Source organism: Tenebrio molitor, chromosome 1 (assembly GCF_963966145.1).
Source record: "Tenebrio molitor chromosome 1, icTenMoli1.1, whole genome shotgun sequence".
Classification (NCBI taxonomy): domain Eukaryota; kingdom Metazoa; phylum Arthropoda; class Insecta; order Coleoptera; family Tenebrionidae; genus Tenebrio; species Tenebrio molitor.
Genome location: NC_091046.1, coordinates 26,763,664 through 26,774,467, shown reverse-complemented (window position 1 = coordinate 26,774,467; position 10,804 = coordinate 26,763,664). Strand labels below are relative to the sequence as shown.

Below are 10,804 nucleotides of genomic sequence, written 5' to 3'. Positions count from 1 at the left end.
TAATTTCCCGTGTTTTTCGACCGTCTTCAAATTATCGACTCCTATCGTACACGATGGGCTTTTTAATTTGGAATTGTTGAACAAAAGACAGGGCCAGCAAAAAAAATTACTTTTGATTTCACTACCCGTCAGCCAATGACACGATGAATTAAATTTACGATTAGAATGAATTTAATGAAGGGGTTCGCCTGTCTAATTGTTTAATGAAAACTTTGTCATCGTACGATAATTTATTAAACGCGTTTGTCATTAAATAATTAACCAAATCACCGTTATTTCTTACTAATTCTCGCCAATTCTTCGTGACGAATTGACGAACTACCACACGAAAACCAACGATCTTGCCAACGACTAAGTTGTGCGGACGTTACCGATTAGGTACCGATTCTTGACGAAGTTACAGGGAAGACATGTCTGGCCTGCTACGAGAGTACGAGTATTATACGAATGAATTTATTTATTATCGTTTTAATAGCTTTATGGTTTATTTTAGACATATGCTGTCGCGGAGGTTTTTGAAGATTTTTCTCTGATATTCAACTTTCTTTTATAATTTTTTTTATATTTTTAGGAATAACGGCAGCGTTTTGCAAAAATTAAATCTTGGTCAAAGAAAAATTATTTTAATATTTTTTTTATTTAAAATTAAGTGAATAATTTCTCACAATTACTAGTTATTTCAATGTATCTTAGCCCTAAATATTATTACACAAAATTTGGAATAAATCAATTGAACAGGTTGGGAGAAATTAAATAAAATGTATGTACAAATGAATGCTTTTCACTCAGGGCAGACATGTCTTGCCTTAATTACTCAAGCTTAAACAAACGTTTCTACTTCGGTCTCTTTCTTTCGCAGTTTCGCACGGTTAGCCATAATACGCGTAGAGCTTTCATATTTCAACGAACACCTCTCAGGGAAGACATGTCTACCCTGACAAAAATTCGCCTTGGAAATGTTTTGATGTACCTATAAAAACATTTACTTTGTAATAACAAATCATCAATTAAATAATTGGTAAATTTAAAAATTAAAATTCATAAATTAAAAAAATATATGTCATTTGGTTTTGGGTGGGCACTGCCCACCCTGCCACCCCTGACGAGCCGCCACTGTACTCTCACTTTGTCTAATCAATTATTTAGCTAATGAAAGGCTTAACGAATGGAAAATCATACGGCCCAATAACTTTAAAATTCCTCGATCAATTTTTTTTTTAATTTGGCCCAGTACTTTAGCATGGATAGAAGGACTATTGTACCAATTTTGAGCAATTTTCGCCATTTTTCAATGTTACTCCAGTTCATCCTTAAATTGATCGTAAATAATAACTATATAATATTATGTTTCAAATTTCTTGACAATTGCTTCGAAAGGTTATGTTTGTAATCAATGTAATAAATAAGTGAAAGAAGTTAAAAATTGTCAAATTAGCAGGAGCATAAAATAATCACAAAGTAACCAACAATAAATAAACGTAGCGCTTTTTTTGTCTGTTTCTGTTTCTGTCGTTTCAATTGATAGAAAGTGAGTAAGGAAATCGTGACGTCACCTCAAAAGGGTAAAAATTGGACTATAGACGTGATGGACAATAGGGACAATACTCGCCTACGAATCCCGGCCGAGTGAAGTTCAAATATTCAAGGTAGAGGTGATAACATTAACAACAGTTGTAGATAGTTGGAGTATAATGTCTTTAATATATTTAATAAAGTCTGAGCACAAAACAGTATGAATAAACAATTCGAAAATAATTTTTTTACATAAAAGAATTCATTAACAAAAAAAAAAATATATATATAATCAATTCACTTTTGTAATGACGAATTAGAGTTACTAAATTTGGTAACTTTTGTCTTGTGAACACATCTTTTTACCGCGAATTTGGGCTTTTAAAAAGTTAGGTTATGGGTCACGTCATTTGTTCTGTCAAAACTGGTCCAATTCAAAGTATAGTGAAACTAATTCGCCACTGCTTTTACAATTTTGTACTTTACGTATTTACGTTTCCATTGTCTCCATGAGTAATTTCTTTCTTAATTTTGTTGAAAGCCTTTAAAATGTGCTACTTCGTCTGCTTGCTTATTGATGCTTTACTCTGTTTTGGAAATTCATTCATTTTGGCAGTGACAATAATATGACATTTTAAATCATTGCCAACTGTCGAATTTTCATATATTTTGTAAAAAAAATTAACAAAAAAAAAGTTCCGGTTAGTTCGTCATTACAAAAATGAATGCATTATAGATCGTCAGTGTGGAACAAAATGATCTTCATCTAGTTACCTTTACACGAGTACTTGATTAAATAGTTTTAGCATTCTGAATCAGTCTTACCTTGAATGTTGGTGCCTTCATTGGAGGCTGTTTCAGTGCTACTTGCGTTCTCCAGGGTATTTTCACTATTTGTTGCAGAGACATTGGTGATGATTTCTATTTGTACGGTGTCTGTATCAGCAAGGACAATTGGCATATTTTCAACATCCAGAGAATTTTCGTTCACATTCGATGCTGTAAAAGACATTTTTATTGATTTGAAAATTTTCTGATTATTTTAGGTAGCTCACATGATAACTCTGCTTCATCCTCATTGATCATTACTATTCTTGTCCTTTTACCTTGCTTCCACAACATTTCTAGAGTTTTCAAGTTGTCTATTTTCTGATCGAATGAATCATTGCTGGACATAGCAACTAAATTTGCTAAGGAGTCGGTTGTAATTAATGTTTTTCTTCTTTTCTGACCATATGTTTGAGCCGTTTTTTTATTTACAACAGTTACATTAGGTGTTGCTGATGCTTCAAGGTTCGTTCCCAACACCGGCTCTATTTCAACCTTATTATTACAATAATCATGTGCCAAACACCTTTGACAGGTTTTGTAATAATCTAAAGTTCAACACTTATTCACAAGCTCTTCCGAAAACAAAGGCAATTTTAAATGCGTGCGAATGGCAAATATGTGTCTGCAAGGAAGCAACATACCAGCTTTAAAATTACAGCTGCAATCAGTTGGATCACATCATAACTGCCCTTCAGTACTGTTGATAACAAAACAGGACTCGTTGTCTTCTTTTGAAGGGACTTTCACTTTTTTGCTGAACTCAATTTGTTTGATTACCATTCTACCAGCTTCGTTGGTTAAAAAATCCAGAAAATTTTGTTAATCGCTGCCTGGTAAGTATGAGGTAACGAGCCTTTTTTGTAACTGGTATATGGCTTTAAAATCTCGTTCACTTTCAAGGGATGATATAATGGTGAAAAACGAATGCACGAACTCTACTAATGTGCTGTTTTTTGTAATAACGGACTTTAGTTTCGCGTTTATCGATTCTATACGATTGTTTGTCGTATTTTGAAAACAACCTTTCATGAAATTTTTAGACATTGACCACTCGTCCTTAATGGGGTACCAATTCTTGTCAAAATATTCAATAACCCGTTTTGGGGCAGATATGTTTAGAAGGTTGTGCAATTGTTCAAACTCTCCTTCTGTTTTGGCATAAACCATTTTCTGTAAAATTTCCAGCGACTTATTCCTATCGGCTTGGCTTATGCCCATTTTTTCACAGGTGATTTCTCGGCTGAAGGTTCGCATTGAGTGAAAGATATAAATCATTAGCTTCTGAAAAAGTGTCTTTAATGACTGACCTTTCCAATAAATCTTTATCGGTCATGATGTATTTCGTGAGTTCAGTTTGTGGATTATTTGCTCTAAATGTTTCTAGAAACCAAGTAAAACTATCTTTGTCTTCAGTGGTCAAAAGACAAAAACAAATTATGTCAGTCTGACAATTGCCATCTTCTGCTACAATTAGAAACACAGGTATGCAGATTTTTATTAATTTATAGGTACCATCAATACCTAAAAATTCTGGGTATGCTTTGAACGTGTTTTTCATATTAGATGTTTGAATAAACATGCCCTTAAAATTATTTTCTCCATCTTTAAGAATATTTACTTCAGCGTTATATCGGTTTCTCAAAACATCGACACATTCGTTTAAATTTTCTGACTTCTTTCCCGACTTTTGGCCAATAATAGATAGATCTTTTAATGTCAACACTTTTCCGGCCTCCTGTTCTAATTTTTGTTTCACTAACTTCTTATTAGCTCGCAGAGCCAGTAGTTCTTCCACACTCTCTTTATCTTCACCGCTCAATCTTCTTTGGTGAGGCAGGTATTGAAACTGTAACATACTTCTGTCATGGTTGTGGGTTTCCGAGACACTTCTCACTTCCAGATCTCTTCCGTCTACCGTAACTCGTAAAGCCACATGAGCAGGACATAATTGTTCTTTCTTAAAAGTTCTTATATCTTTTTGCCCACTCCCAGAGGGTCTGAATTTCTGACCTCCATAAATACAGCAAAATTTTACTTCCACATATTTTAGTGCCCCTCTAATTGGCCGTGGGATGCGTCAAGAAGCAATAAGACGTGCATTACGTTTCCAGAATTTCGCAAAGGTTTGTTCCTCATAAGCCTTAAGGGAATTTTCCACTTCCGAATAACTATGGAACTTTTTTCCAACTTTGAATATGTCCGACATCGTGTAACAGGCTTAGAACATCAGGCTCAGCGTAACCTAAAACTTTATAGTTTACATTAAACCCTATTTTTAAGGCCTAAATTCTGCATAATATACTGGGTGCCCTAAAATTCGCGGAACAGCTTAGCCGTACCTACGTTGTTAAGTAGTCATCAAAATACCAGGTAAATACGTAAAAAAAATCAACCTTCTTTTTTGTAGAAGATATGGACCTACTTGTTACACTAAGGTCCAGAAAGAGAATTAAATCTTTAATTCGAATTAAATTTTAATGCGCGATTAACCCATGAATCCGAAACTTCGATTGGTTCAATCGCATCACGTGTTCAGTTAATCTCGCATTTGATTACGATTTAATTAATTTCGCTTCTGTAAAGTGGCCGTTAATGTAGCAACATTTAAAAACATCCTAATAGTCTGCAAATATTTCATTTTTGTTGTATCCATGCAAATAAGAAAGAAAAATCAAAGCCATGTTGCCATATATTATTTGAGGTAAAATCGACATTAAATCACTTCGTGAAAATGCTGGAAATAAGGATGAAAGTAATTGCGAACCTGATCACAATCATTATGCCACTGGCTAGTAAAAGACAAATAGTCAGGAAACAAACAATAACAATTATGTGAAAACAAAAACAAGCACTGTCTGGCGTCGTCTCGTCTACGTTGTTAGCCGGGAACCAAGATTTATACATACTAGTACCATAGTATAATACCATTGTCTTAGACAATGCTATTACCGTTATCTCTGCCAAAACACCTCCAATACGGGCGTGACGGTTTTATTAAACCGGGATTCGCATGAATACCGGAGCCGGGAGGCTAGCCACAGCGTAAAATTTTGCGAATAAAATTATTAGTGCAATTAATGGCATTTCTGACAAGTCAATTATTATTTGACAAGCTAAGCTATACGTTTTTGTTTTTCATGAATCATGGTTCATGATCTACAGAAATTTTTTGAAACATACGGTAGTTTTACTTTGTGCAATAGCGCTAAAGTCGTACGTCGGCCAAACTAAAAACGCTATGAGATGGCGCCATAAGCTGAGGAATTATAGGTTTCTGCAAAATTACAGTTCTGATTAATTTGACACTTTTATGGCGCTGATTTGAAGAGTCAAATAAATTCACATTTCAAAGTGATTTAAATTTTCTTTAAAAGCTTTTTCAACATGAGAAAAAAACGATGTTGCATTCCTGGCTGCAAAACGGAAAGTGGAAATAACGCGCCAATGCACAAATTTCCTCCATCTAAAGCAAAAAAAAATGTTTGGATAAAGAAATTGTTCAAGTATGATGCGACTGAAAAAGGTAGACGGTTGATTAAAATCCCATTAAACAAATTATGTATGTGTCATTAATCATTATCATTTTAAGGAAACATTGCAAAGCATTATTTGTATGCGGAAAACATTTTGCACCACATTCTTATTGTAAAAATGGGAAAGCATTAAAACCAATAATGCTGTACAATTCCTGTGCTCCCCATTAACTACCCGTCAAATCTCTCTTTCACAACCAAGTTTACTTGAAGCTAATACCGATCCTTGTGTTGTAGGTAGATTTTAATTGTTTAATTTCCTTTTAATAATGATTATCTTCAGTTGAGCCAAATCGGATCAAACCTTGACCCGTCCTTCAGCAAATCACCATCACCAATCGGACTAACTCCTATCCCACCTTACGTTCCAACGTCAAGTCCATTTGAAAAGAATACCGACCCGTGTCCTGTAGGTAGATGTTATTTTTTTCTTCATTTTTTAATGATAATTTTATTTAGTTGCTGCACATCGCATACAGGGTGTTCGGTAAATGTCCGGCCAAACTTTAACCGCGAGCTACTGGCTTCATGTAGAACTCGGAAAAAATATTTAAAAAATTCTATGTCAAAAAATAAATTGACATTTAATTTTTGAGGTACAATTTTTTTTAACTGCTTTTAGTCTTCTACGTTGTTTCACAACCTCGTAGGTAAAATTTTGGCATATTTTTAAAATACACCCTGTATATCATATTTTATAAAACGTACGCCAATGCGAAGTAACCTCTAGGAAATATGCTTTAAAACAAGAAAACCGCATTGGTGTACCTTTTATAAAATATGATATACAAGGTGTATTTTAAAAATGTGCCGAAATTTTACTACCTACGAGGTTGTGAGACAACGTAGAAGACTAAAAGCAGTTAAAAAAAATTGTACCTCAAAAATTAAATGTCAATTTATTTTTTGATATAGGATTTTTTAAATATTTTTTCCGAGTTCTACATGAAGCCAGTAGCTCGCCGTTAAAGTTTGGCCGGACATTTACCGAACACCCTGTATAGTTTTCAACCATGGCGTTTTGAAAATATTTTTGAGCAAGACATTGATTGTAGTTTACCTTCACATAAACAAACAACTATAGAATTAAGGGATCATTTGTATAATGATAAAATGTTGTTACTGGACGAGATGCAAAAGCTTAAAGAACAGCTGAAGAGCTTAAACGAAAAATATTCGAAACTACAAAAACGTCATGAGGATGTCCTTCGACAACTGAATAGTTGTAATGAAACGTTCAAGGCACAGAAGAAAACACAAACTGTAATGAACAGATTAGAGAATGATGCAAGAGAATTAAAACCCTTAGCAGTGTTCATTTTGGATCAGCTTTTTAATTATTCTTTGAAACGACCAAAATGGTCTGAAGCCACAATTCGGCAGTGATAGCTTGGCGATATGCTTCTCCAAAAGGTTATGAATTCGCCAGACCGAACGGCATCATACGAGCACCGTCAAGATTTACGCTAAACAGATATATGGGCAAGATTCAGAAAGGAAAAGGCTTATCAACGTTAATTGAAACACGATTATCCGCAGAAGCCGATATTTACAACCAGTTGAAAAAATGTGTTTGCTTATTGTTGATGATATGGCAATTAAAGAAAAACTGGAGTACAGTTGTCCAGACGATATCTTTTACGGAGCATAACAAAGGAACCCTTAGGAAAAAGACCTGTCTTGGCTAATAAGTTACTTTGTTTTGTTATACATGGCTTGTCAAACAAGCACACAGTACCGGTTGGATATTTCTTCCATAAGACACTCTCGACGGATCAGTTTTTTGAAATAACTATTATAGTTAAGTTATAGAAAAAGTTCATTCTTGTGGATTTAGGACTGTGGCGATTGTGTCAGATTATCACAAATCCAACGTAGCACTTAAAAAAAAATGGTAACGGTGCCCTGAAAGTCAGAGTTTCCAATCCAGTTGATCCAAAGTTCCCGTTATTTTGCAGTTTCGATTATTGCCATATCGTCAAAAATGCTCGTAACATCTTCTTGGACCATGACATGTCTTCAAGTACGGGTGTTATAACAGCCGATTACTTGAAGAAGTTATATACAATGCAGAAGCCTTGGCTTATAAAAAAAAACCTGTTCCTTTTTTAACTAGACAGCATTTGTATCCAAACACTTTCAAAAAGATGGGCCGTCCAAATATTGTCGTCAGGGATTATTGCTGCGCTAAAATATTTAACGAAGTATAATTCAACGGGTTTCACAAATGCACAGGCTACAATTGAATATTTGGAGTTTATGCACGACTTTTTCAAGCTCCACAACGTTAGTGACAGGACACAAGATTTTAAACAGCTCGATCCCAAATGTGCTCCTTATATAAATATTACTGATGAGCGTTTAACGTGGTTAACGGAAATACTACCGAATTACATATACGACATACAAAAAGACTCAAAAAATAAAAAGTCAATAGGTCTAACTTCAGAAACTACCCAAGCACTTGTGTTTATAGCACAAAGTACGAGCGAATGTGTAAAATACTTGCTCCACGAGAGTAATTTTTATTTTCTACTAACAAGAGCATTTAGTTCAGATCCGGTCGAAACAATGTTTAGTAACGTTAGAATGGGAGGTGGACTACATGATGTGACGGATGCCAGAACTGCCCACTATGCACTAAAGCAAGGCCCGCTCCAACTTACAGGCCAAGCTGCAGCGGGCGTGACGTCACCACAGAAGACGGAATCCCATTAACGCTCCGTACAGTATTCTTACGGCTCGCCAGTGAAATGTTGACGTTTTTAAATAATAATTTCTAAACCATGGGTTTTATAGAAAAATGTTACTTGAAAGAATCGTTTCTAATTAATTCTAGTGTTTAGCTTCAACAAACAAAAGTTAGAACGTGGTTTAATATGATTTGTAGCATGTCAAAATGCCACTATTCGTTTGGCCGGGGTAGGAGGTCAAGAGGTCCTACTTTTGCTCGCGGGACAATCAGATCGCTGCTCAAAGACCTGGAGCTAGCAAGATAACGCACGGGACGTGACGACGCGACGCGCCCACCCTGCCGTAACCTTTTTCGGGACGCTCATTTCGAGATCATTCAGTTTTGTTTGTGTCGTCAATCAGTTCATTTTTTAGTTTATCGGTTCAGGATTCATTTTTTGTTTATCGTTTCGCTTTCAGTTTCACTTTCGGTTTTCGTTTGTTTCTTTCGCGGTTTCATTTAGAGTTTTCCATTGTAGAGACTGTGCCAGCCATTTTTGGGGCGGCTGGAACCACACACGTTGGCCCCTAAATTTTAGGCTGAGGTGGCTTTACACCTCTAGGCTGTCTAGCTGCGGCCTATCTTTTTATCGTTGTCTTTTTTCTTCTTTCTCATTTCCTTTTCCTTCAAGTCCTCTCTTCTTCTTCTCAGCTCGGGTAACCGTACGGCAAAGTTAGTTTCGATTCCCCCTTTGTTCCCGTGACTTGCCGGAAAGTTATCTTCTTCTCGTCTTTTCCCCAACCTTCTTCCCTTTGTTCGTGGTGTTCTACCCTTTGAGATCCTGCGGGAAATAGCCGTCACCATCTTTCGTGAATTACGCGCGGACTCACCGACACATTACCGCTTCAACATCTGAATTTTCCGATCGGTGAAATCCAACGTAAACAAACCGGCGCCATGATCGACCATCTGTCATTTAGCGCGCAAGTGTAGTACCGCCGGAAATGGTCATCAAGATGCGCTGTTCGTGTAATTACCGGGATGCCTTATTACAACGGAGAATAAGGTCCAGATATTTCGTATTGCGATCCTAGATTCGAGGGTAACAGAAAAAATCTATCGCGAGCGGAAATTAGGGGACTCGGTCGGCGACCGGCGAGCGGGCGGCTGTGCCGCAAGTCGCGAGCTGCGAATTACGTGCTTGGCGTTCGGGATCCGCAATCATCCCCGAGAGCGGATTGCCGATCGCCATGATGCATATCGTCCGGCGCTGCCAGGCTTCGGGGCCGTCGAAGAGCCCGAAGATTTACCGTACCGATTACCGTTACCGTTTGCCGTCTTATCGTGGTCGAGAAACCCCTCGTCATCTAGTGAGATAGAGGTAATTATCGTTCATTAGCGATTTCGCATCACTAATTTCGTCTATTAGGGGTAGTTCGAGCCAAATTACCGTTACCGTACCGTGAAGGAGTACCGGAAAGTCCTCCTTCAAATTATCGCAGAGCAGCCCCTTTCAGCGGAAAGGTAATTACCGAATCGTTCGAATTTCGCAACACTAACGTCAATTCGTTAGGGGCCGTTCCTTAGGGTGATTCTTCGCCAGAATCATCGTTCCTTAGGGTGATTCTTCGCCAGCTTTAGGATGGTCGTCGCCAGACCATTCAATTGTTCCCTAGGGTCATCGTTCGTAAGGATCGTTCGTTAGGGCCATTGTTCGCCAGACCATTTACCGTCCGTAAGGATCATCTTTCGTTAAGAGGCGTATCGTTCAGCATCATTTCGTTTCCGGCCAAGCAATTATCGAAAAACGTCAAGGCCACGCCGTAACGTCACCATTTAGGAACAGTACCGTACGCTATCGAGGAGACAACATATCCGGCATAAGATAAGTCTCCACATATTTATTACGGATTATTGAAAAATTTAAAGAGCGCCTCGAATTTCCCGCTTCTCACATTAACAATTTTTGTATGTTCAGAATTTTTTAGAATCTTTGCAAATGTTTAGAATTTTTTGTAAGCAGTTTTCCATTCATTTTCATTCAATGTCAATTTAAAGAAACTTCAGTCAAATTTGAACTTCACCGATTTTATACCTTCCTATCAGGATCAATTTTTATTTTATTGTCAAGGTGACACCTCAATCTTGACCTAGGTTTCATAAAAATTGAATTTCATTAATTAACCGGATCAGAAGGAAGTCTAAGTTCGGGAAGTTTCCCACCAAGGAACAAACACCTTTTATTTCGTCGAAG

The 10,804-nt window shown here is 36.8% G+C and overlaps 1 pseudogene; it reads right to left on the bottom strand.

Moving 5' to 3' along the window:
* Positions 1 to 2,227: 2,227 nt before the first annotated feature.
* Positions 2,228 to 5,205, bottom strand: LOC138122134 (zinc finger SWIM domain-containing protein 3-like; annotated as a pseudogene).
* Positions 5,206 to 10,804: the final 5,599 nt, after the last annotated feature.